General features: G+C 43.5%; 1 pseudogene; it reads right to left on the minus strand.

Annotated features, from left to right (window-relative positions):
- Window positions 1-263: 263 nt before the first annotated feature.
- Window positions 264-17698, minus strand: LOC115673812 (S-locus-specific glycoprotein S13-like; annotated as a pseudogene).
- Window positions 17699-19139: the final 1441 nt, after the last annotated feature.

The following is a 19139-nucleotide window of genomic DNA, read 5'->3' on the forward strand; positions in this document are numbered from 1 at the left end:
GCAATGTGGCCTAAGTCGATGAACTTTCCATGTATCAATAGATCTAAAATTCATTTGACATGATGAGAACATAAAAGATTATTCACTGTAAGTTATCGACTTTGATTATTCATTGTCAACCCTCATGTAAATAAAACTGATAGTAGTAAATGGAGTGATGCTATTACTTGATTCCAAAATACGAAAAAAGAGAACCAAGAATTGTAATTGAGGTTCTGAAAGCAAGTTCTAGTCAGAGCCATAATTCCTATAGAGCAAGAGCTCTACTCAACCGACGGAAATGGAGTACCTTGAGCATTTTTTTTCCTCTTCCAAAAAATGCAGTAGTAAAGTACCACCAAAAGCACGACAAATGCAGCGGAAATTGCCACTGCAACCCATACTTTCCTCTTGAAATTCGCCGAATCTGAGAACATTGAGAGAGGTTGAAGGTCATCAAGATGCATGATGAATAGGATTATCGTGTGTGAAGGAAGAAGAATAAAACAAAGTTATGCATACTACCCAGGTCTGAGGCTGAAACACGAATAAAAAGATCTTGATTTGCATATTCGATGAGTTTTCTGATATCAACAAGATCTCCAAACCATAGGAAACAGCCTTTTCCACCTCCGGTGGCGTTCACGTTTGCTTAGGCCGTGCATGAGCAGTTCTTGAAGCACTCTAATTCACATTCCTTCAGGCTCATACTAGTATTCATCGTGAACTGCAACAAATCAGGAATTTTCGCACCTTTGAGCCTCTTAAACCCTTCTCTTTTAGAACAATTAAATGGGCTCTTACTGACACACCCGCTGGTCCACACAAGCGTATCCCACTCTGCTGTGACTTAGGTTGATACCCAATCATGCAGCTGCATATTTGAGGATTGCTGATCGTGCACATGCTATTGGGTCCGCAATTTGCATAGACATCACAAGTGTCATGCGGCAACATATAGATCGGGGACCACTCCTGAGTTTTCTCGTTCCACAGTTACCTTTGGAAGTTCCCGTAACGGTTTGCTGCCAATATCGTGATGGTGGATGTAATATTTGGACTTTTTAAGGGAAAAAAAAGAGAGGGATTGAAAAGTCAACAAAGAAGCAAGCAGTGGACATCTTCAGATTACTCTGGATTAAACGGGGCCGAGAGTTCCAGCGACCGAGAAACAGAAAGGAAAGAGAGGAAAAGAAGAAAAGAAAGAAGGAGAGAGAAAGGAAAGAGAAATGAAAAAGCATGCGCGTAAATGCCTCGTGGACGTTAGCAAGCCGATTTAACTTCGTATCGCAATGCTCGGTAAGTACTTGCTCCTCTCGTTCGTCCAATCGGAGTATTTTCGGAATTATGGCACAATTTCGGAGTTTAGTGAAAATCAAGCCGTGAAGTCTAATTTTTGAGACGTTGAGCTGTGTATATATATAGAATTTGTAGTTTAGGGTGTCGTGGAGCCGTGAGACTTTACGGAACTCGATTGGACTTACCGTTTGCCCGAAACGAATTTTTGAAGTTGAGCGCAAGTGGTGAACAATGCGCAACCAGTGGTTTTTAGGCCGATTTTTGTCTGTTTTCGGCTCGATTTTAGGATAGCCAAGTGGTGGGTCTTCTAGTACTTCGAAAGATCTTCATTTTAATTGTAAGCTCGCTTGGAACGGGATTCGGTGAAGAGAGTTATGACACGATCAAGTTTCGCATTGAAGCTCCGCATTGCGAATGATTTTGGATAATTGTTTTGGATGAGCAATTTATGAGCGCCTTTGAGTCATTTGTTAGTGGTTAAGCTTAGTTTAGCCGAGTCATAGTTGAGGTAGCGTTTTACTCAATTTTAACATTGTTTCTCTCTTATTTGTTAGAATTACGAGTTCGACGGAACAAGTAATCTTTGTCATTTGATTGTAGGCATTCCCAAGTGAATGGTGCTATCTCTTCTTTGAGTTTATTAACTCATGTTTTGAAAGTGATAAAAATTTGAGTATCGTACGAGTTACTAAAACATGTTTGTTGCATAAAATCCTAGATCGGACAATTACTACATTTTAATATTTGAGAACGATTTGAGAATGGTTTTAAGAAAAATATTGTTAACGGATATATGTGTATTATGTTGCGAATTGGTTTATGGAACAAGTTTTAAGATGCTTTGAGAAATGTTTTGTGTGGAAGATGTTATTTGTGATATCCTGAAACTTGACCCTTTTCGAGATATATGAAACGATTATTTCATCGATGTACTGTTAGTTAAATCTCGCTCTAAATTGATCACTCATGATAGGACTAACCAATAGGGAAAGGCTATTTAGGAATTAAGTACGCACGACTTAAAAACTTGACTACAGATTGACAATTCGACCATAAGGATTGACGAGGAACAATTTTTAACCATTATAAACCGATCAAAGAACGGTTATAGAATGATTCGCCAATAGTATACAATCGGATTGCAGGTGATTCCGTCTAATCATTGTATATATTGTAAACGACCCCAAACCAATTCTTAGCGATCGTGTACTTTGGAACTAGCGATTAACCCATCGCAATTACATGCCAATCGAGGTCACCCATGACTCGAGAAAGCTTAAACGTGGTTTGATATCAAATCGACCACGGGTCGAATACACGTAACTCCTAAAAGCATTCCGTTAGTTTAAAATATACTAAAGTCGCAATTGATCGATTTTGACCATGAATTAGAATCCGAATTTGGGTATCGAACTTTCAAGGATTTTAAGACTAACCTATTGGACATCGCCTCGTTAATCGTTCGATTTATTGGTTTGCTTGAAATTCTCGGAAAAAGAAATTTCGGGCCGAGAAATGGAGCCCACGAGGAAGTGGGCCAAGCGAAGGCCCAGTAGGCCTCATGCCCAAAGTGTGCTTCGGCCAATGGGCCCAAACAAGTTCAAGTGGGCCCAATGAGGCCCACTACGCTCACTTTACCATTTTCAAGCCCAATTTGAGCCTGTGAACTTTTCAAGCCCATTTCTATTCAATTGGGCCCATTCCAAGGCCTATCTCTTAACTTTGGCCCAAGGGCAAAATGGAAAATTTGTACCAAAAATGTGAAATGACCAAAATACCCTTCTTACATTATTGAACAAAGAGACAAAGGAAGGTTAGGCATTGATGAGTGAAGACTTTGGGGAAGAGAGAAATATCTCTCAATGTCTCTCTCTGTCTCTTGTCTCTCATTTCCTTTCCTCTTTCTCTCTCTCTCTCTTTTCCCTCTCATTTCCCCCTCCTCTCTCTCTCCTCTTTCCCTCCTTCGGCTAAGCTCAACTTCACCGCCCCTTAGCTACTGTTTTGTGCCGTGGAGCCACCCGCCACCAACAGCCACACGCCGTGACCGCCCGTCGTCGTGCGCCATCCGTCCGAACCTCTCCCCTTGCCGGTCCACCTTCACTACAAGCCAAACCAACCCATAGAATGTGACATTCCAAATTTCGACCCACTTGGTATTTATGAAATGCTTGATTTCAATAACGAACTGGTAGTAAATCTCGCCCAGACTTGATCACTCTTGGGATACTAACCATTAGGGAAAGGCTGATTAGGGATTTAGATTCGCACGACCATAGAACCTTACCATGGACTGACTTTCGACCATAAGGATTGTCGAGGTAATATTTTGGGCCAACATAGGTTGATCCAAGGATGGTCACGGATCGATTCGCCAATGTCATACGAATGGGTCGCGGGTGATTCCGCTCGACCATGAGATGAATTGCGAACGATCTTAAACCTATTTCGAACGATCGCACCTCTCGGAACTAGTGCTTAATCCTCGTAATTACATGACAATCGAAGTTACCATGGTTCAAGTGAACTTAAACGTGGCTCGATTTATTATTGACCACGGGTCGAATTTACGAATTTTCCCGAAAGCCTCCCGTTAGTTTGAGATACGCTCAAGTCGCGTTTATTTGGATTTAGTCATTAATTAGAGACCAAGTTTGGGTATTGAAAATTTCGAAAGTCATGACAGAATAATTGGACTACATCGTTATTAACGTGGTCAGGCTCGGATTTGTTCGGATTCGTCAGAAAACTGAAATTTTGACAGGAAGTGGAAAATGACTGTTTTGCCCTTGGGATTTTGTGAAGACCAAGTATAAAATGAGAAGGGCATTTTGGTCATTTCATACCAACTTTAGAGATAAAAAAATTTTGACGATTTTGCCCCTGCACTTTTTGTTCAATTCCTATTTTACCCTTGGATATTTTTGGTGGGGATCGATATGGGCCGTTCATTCTAAGATAAGATTGAATCATGGCCGTCGGATGGAAAGTAGAGAGGAGGGTAGGATGGTAATTTCACCTTGGGTAGACTTTGACTAGCCTATTTAATTCTTTTTCTCTCTCGTTCTCTCTCTCCCTCTCATTTCTCGCGCCTCACCTCTCTTCCTCTCTACCGCTCTCGGCTGATTCCCCCTCCCCCTCCTCCCGTGACCGTGGCCAACCGGCCAAGCCCGCCGTCGCCACCGTTCAGCCGCCGTGTGTTACCGCCGCTATCGCTCGCCGGAGTTGCTGCCTTGCCAAGGCCTTTGCTGCTGCTTGTTGGGCTTTTCTTACTTAGGTTTAAGGCAAGTTTCTCTCTAAACTTTGATTAGGGTAATAGGTTGTCAATGGATTGGTTGAGGGGTTGATTGAGGTGATTAGAGGTAGATTAGAGGAGAGCTTGATCTTTTATTGTGTTCTTGGATGTTCAAATGGTTGTGGCATGGTAGTTTGAACCTTGTGGAATGAATTTTGAGGGCTGAAGTTTAGTGGTTATCAATAAGGACTCGGATCCTTGAAGTTTGGGTTGAATCTCGAAATTGTGTTTTCTGTACCCTCCCAGATTACTATTTTTATGGAGATTTTTGGAGGCCGAATCAGGGGTGGTGTCCTTCACGAAAGTTTTTCCTCACATCCTGAGGTATAACATATTTTTAATTTGGAATTTTTGGAGGCCTTTTGGGTCGCACGAAAACCCATTTTCAGACCGTCTTAAAACTGCCCGGAACACTGTTCATCCCGACCTTCTTGTCTTTCCGAATTTTTATAAAATTTTCCAGATCTATTTTCAATAAACTTCCTTCACAAAATTTGTTGGGTACTTTCCTTTCTATGACATATAAAAATTTCAAAACTTTTCAAGGTGATTTGGGTGTTGAAAGAAATGTATTTTGAGGACAAAACAGTCTGTTAGAGTGAACTGATTCTGGTCTGGTTTCGAGGGACGAAAAGGCATGGTTGCAGATTGAACCGGATTTCTTCTTCTTCATAAGAAATGTTTATCAAGATGTTTTTTATGATATATCCAAAATTTATAATTTTTAGAGTTCGTTTACTATTTATTTTGATGGGATTTCGGTCACTGTATAAACTGCCCAGATTTACCCTGATTCTATGGATGTTCATTTTTATGAGCGGAATGGTGGGAGTGTCGAGGTTGAATAGTTGCTGCCCTCGTGACTGGAATTGATGCTTGAATGTGTGTTGTATGTGTTGATTTGAGGGTGGTTAGTGATTACCTAATTGTGACCGTGTGCGTGGAAGGGCTTGTGGATTTAATTGAGGGGAAGTGGCTTATTCGGCATGTGCGTGTGGATTGATCAGTTTCGTGGCTGAATGGTGCTTGATTGACGACCTAAATGGTGCTTATGCACGTGTGACTTGATATTGAATACTCGGTGTCCATGTTGATTGATTTGTTGATTGATTAGTTGATTTGTAATTATTGATGTTGTCGAAACCGAGGATGATTTGGTGGTGATCATGGGTTGCGATTGAGTTGACATGCATTATGTGAGCATGTGGTGTGATTAACACGCGAAGTGAATGCATTGCATGACATGAGTGATCACTAAAAGCCCTAAGGGGTAAAGATAAAAAGTAGTGTGATGGTGTGCTCGTGTGATCACCTAATCCCTGATGCCGTTTACGCGGGGAATTGAACCCGTCCTGAGGCGTGTTACACAGGATGATGCCCGGTTTTACCGGAAGACCGCCAACCTGATGCGTTTTACGCGAGTTGTGCCGTAAAAGAGAGATCGGTGTTGCGCAGGCTAGAGACCTTGAGCCTGAGGCGTTTTTACGCAGGCTATAGAAGTGTTGTTCAACCTGATGCGTGTTACGCGGGTTGTGTTGTAAAAAGGGAGATCGGTGTTGCGCCGAAGGCATGTTCGTTTACGCGGGCTAGAGACACTGAGCCTGAGGCATTTTGACGCAGGCTATAGAAGTGTTGTTGGACCTGAGGTGTGTTTACGCAGGTCAGAGATCGATGGCTAGTTTTTAGACCTGATGCGTGCTTACGCAGGTCGTGAAAAATCTGGATATATATGATGCATAGTGCTTGATTATGGGGTAAAAACTGCTAGGCATGGTATGGGACGTGCCCAAGTGGATTTTGCCTTATAATCGAGACACGCGCGACTGTGATGCATTGATGTCTGTGAATTCTTATTACATACTTTGGTTATGTGATATGGTTGATGTATCATTGTGGCATATACGCGTGTCTAAGCCAGGTAAGAATGCTTGTGATTGTGTTATGGCACGTTTACTTCGGTAGACTCGTATGTTTAGGACAAACCGGAGGCAACGTATTCTCCTAAACGAGGTTTAGGGAGTTTACTTGCTGAGTTCTCTCACCCCCGTGATTAAACATTTTCAGGTTTGGAGTGACAAATAGACGTCATGTAAGGATCGGAGACCAGGGTCGATGTGGGGATGGGATGAACTTTCCGCTTTTGGAGGCCTTGCTATAGAGGAGTTTAGGTTAACCCAATCCTTCTGTATGTGCGGTTGATGGCAAGTCACCCTCAGGTTGGGCTTGTAAATTGTACTGAACTTGGGTTAACAGTGTGTTTACGAAAGTTGTTTTGTTGATGTGTATTCCTGCTATCTCCTTGGCTGCCCCGAGTTATATGTGAGGTTGATAGGGTGTTATAGTTCGCTTTCATATGCGTATGATCGTTAGTGAATCGATCGGGTCGGCGATGCATCCTAGGACATCGCACTCTTAACGACCGTCGTGGGATGTTCGCGTGCTCGCCGGGTTCGGGGTGTGACGTAGAAGCTACTGAGCTACTGTCCATGCTATCGTTGCCACCTCGTGTCATTTCCAGACTAAGCCACGCATAGCCCTCGCCGCCACCGTCGTGCCCGTGTCGTAGAAATCGTTAACGGGTGAGTTAACGCTCTAATCCCTCAATTAGTACATTAAACTGATTAGGATTAGTTTATATTAAGTTAATTAGGTGATTAGTGATTAATTGTGATTAATTAGTTGATAGGTTATCAACTAGCGATAGATTATCGGAAAGTTCGACGATAAGCTATCGAAGTTTTGGTAATAAGTTAATGCCAAATAGGCGATAGGCTATCGAGGAAATGATGATAAGCTATCGTAAAAGGAAGATAGGCTATCGGTAATAGGGTGATAAACTATTGTCAAAAGGACGATAAGCTATTGGTAAAAGGGTAATAAACTATTGTCAAAGGGACGATAAGATATCGTTATTTGAGCGATAAGCTATCACAAATTAGGTGATAACCTATCGATTAATTTAATGATAAGCTATCACCAAGAGGCGATAAGCTATCAATATTTGGATAATAAGTTATCGTAATTAGCGCGATAAGTAGATTTTATATGGGTGTTTTCTGTCACGCCCCGTACCCCACGAAGCGCGAGCATCCCATCTCCGGTCGTGTGTGATGCAACGCTCCCAAGATGCGTCGCCGACCCAACGCCCAATCAAAGAAAAGTCACATGCGAAAACAACATATATAAATATATATATACACCCGTACAAAACAACACACGTGAGACCAAAGTAGAACAGCCATCAAACAAGAATATACAATTGTACTGTTATAGTAAAAGCCTTTTTACACTATCCATTTGTACAACTCCAAAAACCTCAACATCAGCATTTAACTGCCACTATATCAAAAAGGGTAGGTGGCACAGATGGTTAGGCTAACTAGGATATGAATGCTATTCAAAAAGAAACGGTCTTCGCTTCCCATGGTACTGGCCTGCTCTAGGGCTCCCAGTCAGGGTCGAACGACTCGGTAGAATCATCTGGCAACTCCTCGGAGGCATCTTTACGGCTGGGGGTCTGAAAAGTTTCGGTTTACACAACCGTGAGACGAATCTCAGTGAGTTCAACCCCTAAACCTAGGCTAGGCTAGCATGCAATCTCCTGACCGAAAATAAATATTTAAATCACAATACAACAACAATCAAATAATCCTCTGACCCTACAGGTTAGGCAGTTCAATAAATAATAATAACGACACGTACGTGGCACACATTATCACACGTACGCCAATCACATGCTCATGCACCGAGTCTCATACACTCGTATGTCAATCCATGCATGTTCATGCATGCAAATGTCGTCGACATGTCACGTATATTTCCCGGCCCACACTGGCACACTGGCAATCGCCCAATTTATTATTTATTACGACTCGAGTCAACAACATTCACGGCCCGGTGCGTCTAGCCTGCTTCAAAGTGCATGAGGCGCAGCAACCGATCTGGCCCAGTGTCTCTAGCCTGCTTCAAAGTGTATGAGGCGCAACACTGATCTCCTTACGAACCAGAGCCTGCTTCAAAGTGCATGAGGATGGTCGTCTTCCGGACGTACCGGGTATCGTCATGCTTCAAAGTGCATGAGGACGGTATCGATCCGAAGGTCATGACCCGAAGGTCCTTAGGTGATCACACAACTCATTGTTATTTGAACCCAGCGTATGACGCTTCGGGATATTTTACGTGATCACACACTCATGGCAGGCACGCATTCTCGCACAATTCCACCACATGCCTCACTCTAGGCATACATAATGCGTGTCTATGTTATGCGATGCAATGCACCTTGAGCACCAATGAAATTCAATCACTCAATATCACAACGCGTGCTCAATTGACCCAATTAATACAGTGTGGCCCAACGTGCGATTCACAATTCAATAATTAATTTCAAACCAATCATTGGCCAATCGCACCCCACAAAAATCAGCCACACCACATGCGACATAGCAGTACTCAATCAATCACAATTAAGCACGAATTACATACAATCAGTCAACCCGGACATATACGGCAATTCTACCAATGGGCTCTTAAATTGGCCTATCAATCCAGTTACTCTCCCTAATAAATTCTCATTGATCCACTACATTTTTTCCGATAATAATTTCCACCAATCGGTACACTAATCCCTTTCAGCATGTACTAGTATTCCTAAACCAGTCCAGAAAAATGCACTATCAGTCATAATCCGGATTTAGGAATTTTACTCACCTAATCCAAGGTCACGACGACGGGGAACGGCGGCCGATCACTGGTGAACAGTGAAACCGGCGGCGGAATTCCCGGCGATGGCGTATGGACGGCGTGAACAGTGACCGTACAGACGCGGTGAACAGTAACCCTGTACGGACACTATACGGACAGGCTAGGAACGGTGGTCGGCGAGGTGCCGGTGGCCCGACGCGACGGCCGTACGGACGGCGACCGTACGGCGCTACAGTATCGTCCGTACGGACACTATACGGACGGGTACGGTCGGCGTCATACAGCGTGGCTGGATGGCTGGGTGGCGACGGAACAGCGATCGGAGCTCCGGCGAAGCTCCGGCGAGGCTCCGACGCGGCGGCGGTGCTAACCTGGGAGAGAAAAAGAGAGAAAAAGAAAGGGAAAGAGAGAGAGAAATGGGTCGGACAGGGACAAGGCCGAGGCTGGGGGCTGTGGTGGTTGACGGCGAGGCACGGCGGCCGGCGGCGGCGCTCCGGCGGCCGGCGGCGAGCTCCGGCGAGGCAAACCGAGAGAGAGAAAATGAGAGAAAGAGAGGATGATCTGCTGGTGGGGGTGGTCTGGCCGTGAGGGAGGGTGAGGAGAGAGAGAAAGCAATCCAAGTTGGTCAAATATATCAGCCCACAAGTGCCACGTGTCGCCGATCCGCGAAAAATGACCAAAACGCCCTTAATCTAACGGTTCTAAAGAGATAGGCTTAAATAATTGAAGGGCAATTAGGTATTTGGTGCCAATAATGCAGCTGATAACCTCTGGTAATTATCCCAAAAATATTCCAAAAATTCGGACCCGAAAATAGCCCAGGGGCAAAATCGTCATTTTTCCGGTCCCGGAGCGAAATTCCAATTTTCGCACATACGCGTTCCATATGTGCGTGGCCAACATAATATGGTGTCTGATTCGCGAAATTCACTTTCTAAGCCCTCGAAAATCGACTACGAAGTTTCGGGAATAAAATAATATTATTTTCCCAATTTTTGTCGAAATTCCAATTTTTTGCCATAACGACTCCTAGTATGCGTGGCCACCCAAAAATAGTGTCGGCCACGAAAAATAACCTCATTTGGCCTCAAAAAGCGACGCTGGCGTCCCGAGGGGCAAAATCGTAATTTTTCACCCCTGGACCGAAATTCCAATTTTTAACTGTACTAAATCAAAATATGCGTGGCCAGCATAATATGACGTCAGATTCCCAAAAAAATCTCTTAAGCCATCGAAAATCGACATCGAAATCCGGGCCCAATTTCGTGATCAAAACTCACTCGATTTCCAATTTCAGGGGCTCTCACTAACGGGCGGCTGTCTAGAGGTTACTTGTATCGACCTAGGGTTATCCCAGTCATGACGGTCCTAATCATTGAGAGAATGAGAAATTATCACTAGTCCTAGAGGTCACGATCGTCCGGTTTAAGTTCACGACTGGTTGACCACGTGCACTCTCGGTCATGCAGAATCACCTGTGAATCTGATTGTACATCGTTGGCCTTATCCAAACCAAATCCGTTACCTTTCCTAAGATCGATCCACATTGGTTCATAATATTCTCTCATTATTTCTCGTGATCGGTGTCCGCTTCGCGATCGGATCCTTGGTCCACGTACCGCTTTCTAATTAGCCATACCCTATTGGTTAGTATCCCGAGAGTGATCAGCTCTGGGTGAGACTTACTAAAATGAAATGCGAAATATTGACAATTTTATTGATCCCGGAATTACATCGAAATTCGGGCTGTGATGTAACGCTCCAAGGATGCGTCGCCGACCCAACGCCCAATCAGAGATAAGTCACATGCGGAAACAACGTATATAAATATATATATATACACCCGTACAAAACAACACACGTGAGACCAAGGTAGAACAGCCATCAAACAAGAATATACACTTGTACTGTTATAGTAAAAGCATTTTTACACTATCCATTTGTACAACTCCAAAAACCTCAACATCAGCATTTAACTGCCACTATATCAAAAAGGGTAGGTGGCACAGGTGGTTAGGCTAACTAGGATATGAATGCTATTCAAAAAGAAACGGTCTTCGCTTCCCATGGTACTGGCCTGCTCTAGGGCTCCCAGTCAGGGTCGAACGACTCGGTAGAATCATCTGGCAACTCCTCGGAGGCATCTTTACGGCTGGGGGTCTGAAAAGTTTCGGTTTACACAACCGTGAGACGAATCTCAGTGAGTTCAACCCCTAAACCTAGGCTAGGCTAGCATGCAATCTCCTGACCGGAAATAAATATTTAAATCACAATACAACAACAATCAAATAATCCTCTGACCCTACAGGTTAGGCAGTTCAATATATAATAATCACGACATGTACGTGGCACACATTATCACACGTACGCCAATCACATGCTCATGCACCGAGTCTCACACACTCGCATGCTAATCCATGCATATTCATGCATGTAAATGTCGTCGACATGTCACGTATATTTCCCAGCCCACTGACCCACACTGGCACACTGGCAATCGCCCAATTTATTATTTATTACGACTCGAGTCAACAACATTCACGGCCCGGTGCGTCTAGCCTGCTTCAAAGTGCATGAGGCGCAGCAACCGATCTGACCCAGTATCTCTAGCCTGCTTCAAAGTGTATGAGGCGCAACACTGATCTCCTTACGAACCAGAGCCTGCTTCAAAGTGCATGAGGATGGTCGTCTTCCGGACGTACCGGGCATCGTCCTGCTTCAAAGTGCATGAGGACGGTATCGACCCGAAGGTCATGACCCGAAGGTCCTTAGGTGATCACACAACTCATTGTTATCTGAACCCAGCGTATGACGCTTCGGGATATTTTAGGTGATCACACATTCATGGCAGGCACGCATTCTCGCACAATTCCACCACATGCCTCACTTTAGGCATACATAATGCGTGTCCATGTTATGCGATGCAATGCACCATGAGCACCAATGAAATTCAATCACTCAATATCACAACGCGTGCTCAATTGGCCCAATTAATACCGTGTGGCCCAACGTGCGATTCACAATTCAATAATTAATTTCAAACCAATCATTGGCCAATCGCACCCCACAAAAATCAGCCACACCACATGCGACATAGCAGTACTCAATCAATCACAATTAAGCACGAATTACATACAATCAGTCAACCCGGACATATACGGCAATTCTACCAATGGGCTCTTAAATTGGCCTATCAATCCAGTTACTCTCCCTAATAAATTCTCATTGATCCACTACATTTTTCCCGATAATAATTTCCACCAATCGGTACACTAATCCCTCTCAGCATGTACTAGTATTCCTAAACCAGTCCAGAAAAATGCACTATCAGTCATAATCCGGATTTAGGAATTTTACTCACCTAATCCAAGGTCACGACGACGGGGAACGGTGACCGATCACTGGTGAACAGTGAAACCGGTGGCGGAATTCCCGGCGACGGCGTACGGACGACGTGAACAGCGACCGTACAGACGCTGTGAACAGTAAACCTGTACGGACACTATACGGATAGGCTGGGAACGGTGGCCGGCGAGGTGCCGGTGGCCCGGCGTGACGGCCGTACGGACGGCGACCGTACGGCGCTACAGTACCGTCCGTACGGACACTATACGGACTGGTACGGTCGGCGTCGTACAGCGTGGCTGGACGGCTGGGTGGCGACGGAACAGCGATCGGAGCTCCGGCGAAGCTCCGGCGAGGCTCCGACGCGGCGGCGGTGCTAACCCGGGAGAGAAAAAGAGAGAAAAAGAGAGGGAAAGAGAGAGAGAAATGGGTCGGACAGGGACAAGGCCAAGGCTGGGGGCTGTGGTGGTCGACGGCGGGGCACGACGGCCGGCGGCGGCGCTCTGGCGGCCGGCGGCGAGCTCCGGCGAGGCAAACCGAGAGAGTGAAAATGAGAGAAAGAGAGGATGATCTGCTGGTGGGGGTGGTCTGGCCGTGAGAGAGGGTGAGGAGAGAGAGAAAGCAGTCCAAGTTGGTCAAATATATCAGCCCTCAAGTGCCATGTGTCTCCGATCCGCGAAAAATGACCAAAACGCCGCTAATCTAACGGTTCTAAAGAGATAGGCTTAAATAATTGAGGGGCAATTAGGTCTTTGGTGCCAATAATGCAGCTGATAATCTCTGGTAATTATCCCAAAAATATCCCAAAAATTCGGACCCGAAAATAGTCGAGGGGCAAAATCGTCATTTTTCCGGTCCCGGGGCAAAATTCCAATTTTCGCACATACGCGTTCCATATGTGCGTGGCCAACATAATATGGTGTCGGATTCGCGAAATTCACTTTCTAAGCCCTCGAAAATCGACTGCGAAGTTTCGGGAATAAAATAATATTATTTTCTCAATTTTTGTCGAAATTCCAATTTTTTGCCATAACGACTCCTGGTATGCGTGGCCACCCAAAAATGGCGTCGGCCACGAAAAATAACCTCATTTGGCCTCAAAAAGCGACGTTGGCGTCCCGAGGAGCAAAATCGTAATTTTTCACCCCAGGACCGAAATTCCAATTTTTAACTGTACTAACTCAAAATATGCGTGGCCAGCATAATATGACGTCAGATTCCCAAAAAAATCTCTTAAGCCATCGAAAATCGACATCGAAATCCGGGCCCAATTTCGTGATCAAAACTCGCTTGATTTCCAATTTCAGGGTCTCTCACTAACGGGCGGCTGTCTAGAGGTTACGCGTATCGATCTAGGGTTATCCGAGTCATGACGGTCCTGATCATTGAGAGAATGAGAAATTATCACTAGTCCTAAAGGTCACGATCGTCCGGTTTAAGTTCAGGACTGGTTGGCCACGTGCACTCTCGGTCATGCAGAATCACCTGCAAATCCGATTGTACATCGTTGGCCTTGGCCGAACCAAATCCGTTACCTTTCCTAAGATCGATCCACATTGGTTCATAATATTCTCTCATTATTTCTCGTGATCGATGTTCGCTTCGCGATCGGATCCTTGGTCCACGTATCGCTTTCTAATTAGCCATACCCTATTGGTTAGTATCCCGAGAGTGATCAGCTTTGGGTGAGACTTACTAAAATGAAATGCGAAATATTGACAATTTTATTGATCCTGGAATTACATCGAAATTCGGGCTGTTACATTTTCCGCTTGAGTTAAGTATTGAACTATACTCGTGTTATGCTGTTTAATGACTGCTTTACCTTGAAAATAATTGCCCTATGTGAAACCTTGTTATTTAATTTTTTAAAAGGAATTCTTGTGGACATATAAATTGTAAACCCAAGGTGTCGGGTTTATATGTCAAATTTTATAAGTTAAATAGGGCAAGGATGTTTAAAAAGGGAAGCATGCAAAGTTTGATGGTTTAATTGTGTGTATGTGATCAAGTGTGAATTTATTACTGCATTTTTAGGCATGAAAGTTGCAATATTTTGATATGTGAGCACAATAACGTGTACTTTGGTTAAATGAGGAAAAATGAAATTGGCTTAAGTGCTTTAAGTGCTTGCGGGATCACATAATGAGAACCCATTACCCCCGTATGAGTGTGGGCGTGCCTTAAATGGCCGTGATGAAACCCCCGCCTAATTGCGGGCGTGCCTTAAATTGCCGTGATGAGACCCTTTATGGATTTCGAGCGTGCCCTAAGTGGCCGTGAACAATACCTGGTTAAACCAGAAGAACCCCGTACGGGGACGGGCGTGCCCTGAGTGGCCGCGATAGATGTCGGTCATGTTGGAAGACCACCAAACCGTAGGGTTGTGTCATGGCCCTAAATGGTCTTAATAATCGGAACACGCATAGGTACATCGTGCATGGGAAAGTTGTTATGTGTTCTAATTATATTGTATGCTTGTTGCATTATTATGGCACATGATGATTTATAACGTGCAGGGCATGTGCCAAGACAAGGTAAGGATGCCTGCGATTGTGTGATGGCGTGTTTGTGTATGCTGTGCTGAGTTGCTTAACACTGTGTATAACTAAAGCAAAGCAAAGGGCTGCATTGCTATTGATCTGCCATCATTATATCACTATATGTGTTAGGTACATCTGAGACGAGTTGACTTCCTAAACGAGATTTAAATCGTTAACTTGCTGAGATTTATATGTCATTTGTTGTTGTTAACTATTTTCCAGAGCCTTAGCATGGCAAACCATCCAATGCGGTTTTGGGTGTCGCAGGATATAGATAGTATTATTACTACCCATCATTTTCCTAGCAAGCCGCATCTTTTTGAGCACCACATGTCTACTATGTGGGTGGATGAGGGCCTAGCTATGTGGGTCCCTCATCAGTTCCAAGCATGGTTCATTCATGAGGGCGAAGGTCTGTACGGTCCTCTAAGAGGCTTCGATGGTCCTCCAGATGGGGGCCTTGGGTAGGATGTTTGGGACCCTATGGATATTGACCCACACTGATGGGTCAGTGGAGAATCTCAAGACCAAACTTGATCCTGTGTATCCGTCGGATTACAAACCGTCGGAGCATGATCCTGACTTGCCCTATTTTGACTCGCCAAATCACTATGTTGATAGTCCTTGAAGGACATGCCCGGGATCGGTTCTTTTTTGGATGACCCACTTTTGGATGAAGTAGATTAACCCCTAACCTAGCATCTTTTTGGCAGGCTTATAAGGAAAAGTGCCCTTGAAGGGCTTGTAAATGTGTTTCCTTGGGGTTAATCTAGTAATTAAATAAAATGGCATTTTGGCATGACTGTTGTTGATTGTTATTACTATCCCTATTATTTATTGTTATAACTGGGTGATTATTGTCACTTCCGCATGCATAATTGAAAGATAAAATGAAAGGTCGGTGACGAGTCCTAGGGCGTCGTATGCAAATGACCTAAGTGAATAGGGATTGTCGCGTGCTCAAGGGTCGGGGTGTGACATTATTAAAGATTATACATATCGATTTGTGAATTATGTTTATGAAATGATATGAGAAATGCTTTGCGAAAAGTATTTCTATCGGATAAAATAAGTTATGAAAGATTATATGATTAGTTTGGGAAACGTATTATGATTTATGAAATGGTTTTAGAATCATATTGTGATTTATGAAATGGTTTATGAAATGATTTTTGGATTTGGCTTTGTGGATTGTGGATAATATTGTCGTGGATAAGTGTTTGATGCTCAGTGTCTCTGTGAACCCAATGAGGGGTTGTGGGCATGCCCATACTAGTTTAGGATATCCTTGTGGGCCGAGCCACCGGCTTATAGTAGGTAGAGGCCTTGCCAAGGGGGAATCTTGATCACCTTTTCACAGGGCGTTATTCGTGATCATAGTTAGATTTCTAAGCATGAGATTGATCAATGGAATGGACCATTGGCATATGTTTTTTGATGAGATTGGCCAATGGAATGGACCATTGGTTTTTGCTTTGATATTATTGATTGAAATGAGCATTCCTATTGTGAAAATATTATGTAAAAGTAGTATATAACGTAATTTGACCTTGACGTTTATTATTTGCTGGAGTTGGGTTAAATAAACTTTGGTTTGGTCCTACAATTGTATGCATAGTGGTTGCTCGATCTGCTTAGAAGAGATATGCACTACTTACTGAGCTATGACTGCTCAACCCTCTCTTTCCCCAATCTTTTCAGGTTTCTTAGTTAGTAGCCATTAGAGCGAGAGTGATATTAACAGGGATCTTTTGGGAGTTAGGTTTTTTGGTTGTGGTTTCAGGCTGCATCCATCATAGGATGGACGGCCGTGTCATCCCTTGTCCTGGTAGATTTCTGGGTGTGACAGTGGATTCATTGAAAGTGTTGAACATGAAGTAGACCTCCGGAGAATTGTCAACGAACTTTGGGATGAATATCAAATTAGGAGTAATCCGAACCCCGCTGAACTGAATTCCATTCCAAGGCCCACTTCCGTAGTACTTGGCATGTCCCTTATGAACAAAGAATTGGGGCATTTTTCCTCCGAGACCGGCACCATAGGAGAAGTCTCCGGTTGAGGGATCCTCTCTCTCTTCCGGGATGTCATGTGCCGGTCCTAACCCATTTTCAGGTCGCACCCGAGCTTCATGCCTGCCAATAATGTGTCAGAGGGATGGTCAAAACTCCAAAGATGGTTTCTGGAGACATTTTCGCTGTCATCTTCACAAGACTCTTTCTGCTCGGTCGACAAGGACTAGTTTCCCTTCACTTCCTATCCTCAAAACGCCTGACGAATCATTCAAAGGATTATCTCCATTTGCCACCCAGACAATGGTCTTATCGGGGATCTTGGGGTACCATATTGCAAGGTATCTATTGCTGGAGTTCCAGGGCAGAAGAATCCTAGCTGAAACTTTTTTCCTGCCGACACTGGAGTGTCGCCATCGCGAATTGGCTCAGATGAGCTTAACGCATCAACTGATTTGCATAATTCTGCTTGAGAAAACAAAGAAATTGAAATGCAATAGAGTACGGAAAAACACAGAATATCCATCTACTAGAGAAATCTTGTAATGGACTGTCCATATTAGTCTTTCATGCTTGCAAATAGAATCCGCATGGGGAGAGTAAAAAAATCGATTTCCCTGAAAATCTAGTGTTAGTTTTATTTTTATTTTGGGTTAATACCACGAAAAACCTTAAACTGATACACTTATGACAATTTTACCCCGAACTATTTTTTTACAACAAAAAACCTTAAACTGGTATACCTGTGACAATTTTACCCCGAACTTTTTTTTTTATTACCAAAAATCCTATACTGGTACACCTGTGACAATTTTACCCCGAACTAATTTTTTGACCACAAAAAACTCCAAATTGGTATACTTGTGACAAATTTACCCTCCGTTAGTTTCCGTTGAATTTTACTGTCAAATTGCTAAGTTTGATGACAAGTGATAGTTGACAGATGTACCAATTGAGGGTTTTACCCCTCTATTTGCCATAGGTTTACCAATTTGTGATTTTTCGTGATATTAATCCAATTTAACGGACACTAACGGAAGGTAAATTTGTCACAAGTGTACCAGTTTTGGATTTTTAGTGGTCAAAAAATTAGTTTGGGGTAAAATTGTCATAGGTGTACCAGTTTGGGATTTTTGGTGGTCAAAAAATTAGTTCGGAGTAAAATTGTCACAAGTGTACCAGTGTGGGGTTTTTGGTGATCAAAAAAATAGTTCGGGGCAAATTTGTCACAAGTGTACCAGTTTGAGATTTTTGGTGGTCAAAAAATTAATTCAAGGTAAAATTATCACAAATGTATCAGTTTGGGGCTTTTCGTGATATTAATTCTTTTATTTTTATTTTTTTGAGAGAATCCGTTGTTAGTTGAAATGATATAGAGGTGGAAAAGTTCTTGCTGATTTGTTGATTCCATGAACCAATAATTGATGAGCATTTCCGAGACTTTGAATCTGTTTCTGTGTCACTTTTCACATGTGGAGGACCCATCATTTGGACTTATATAGCAGCCAAACAAGAATTGCCCCAGCAAATGGGGAAGGGGGAAAACGGTCCAAGACATTTTGTGTACTTGAACTTTTCAACTTATGTGAACGTGGATGAAACAAGAATTGCGTAGCCACAGACGGCCCTTGGAAGCCCACTACTGTTAGGTTAACTTTCTAATTATAGCAAAGTGTGAAAGCCTGCCAATTTCTTCACATCAATCATGAAAAGAAAGTTTATCACGTCAATCATCAGGAACAAAAAAAATTCTTCCCCTGCTCGTCATAGTTCTTTTTCCTGTCAAGTTCTCTTAGCTAGTTTGTGACACCCTGGATTTAACTCACTCGAGGTATTATCCGCTTTGGCCCGTCCTATATCGAGTCTCACGGTTTTGTCCTTTGGCATACAAGCAAGCACTTTCCCAGGAGATCACCCATCCTGGTAGTACTCTAACCTGGGCTCGCTTAACTTTGAAGTTTCAGAGC

The sequence above is a fragment of the Syzygium oleosum genome, unplaced genomic scaffold (assembly GCF_021117445.2).
Source record: "Syzygium oleosum isolate NSW1041296 unplaced genomic scaffold, Sole_v2.1 Sole_v2.11, whole genome shotgun sequence".
Taxonomy (NCBI): Eukaryota; Viridiplantae; Streptophyta; class Magnoliopsida; order Myrtales; family Myrtaceae; genus Syzygium; species Syzygium oleosum.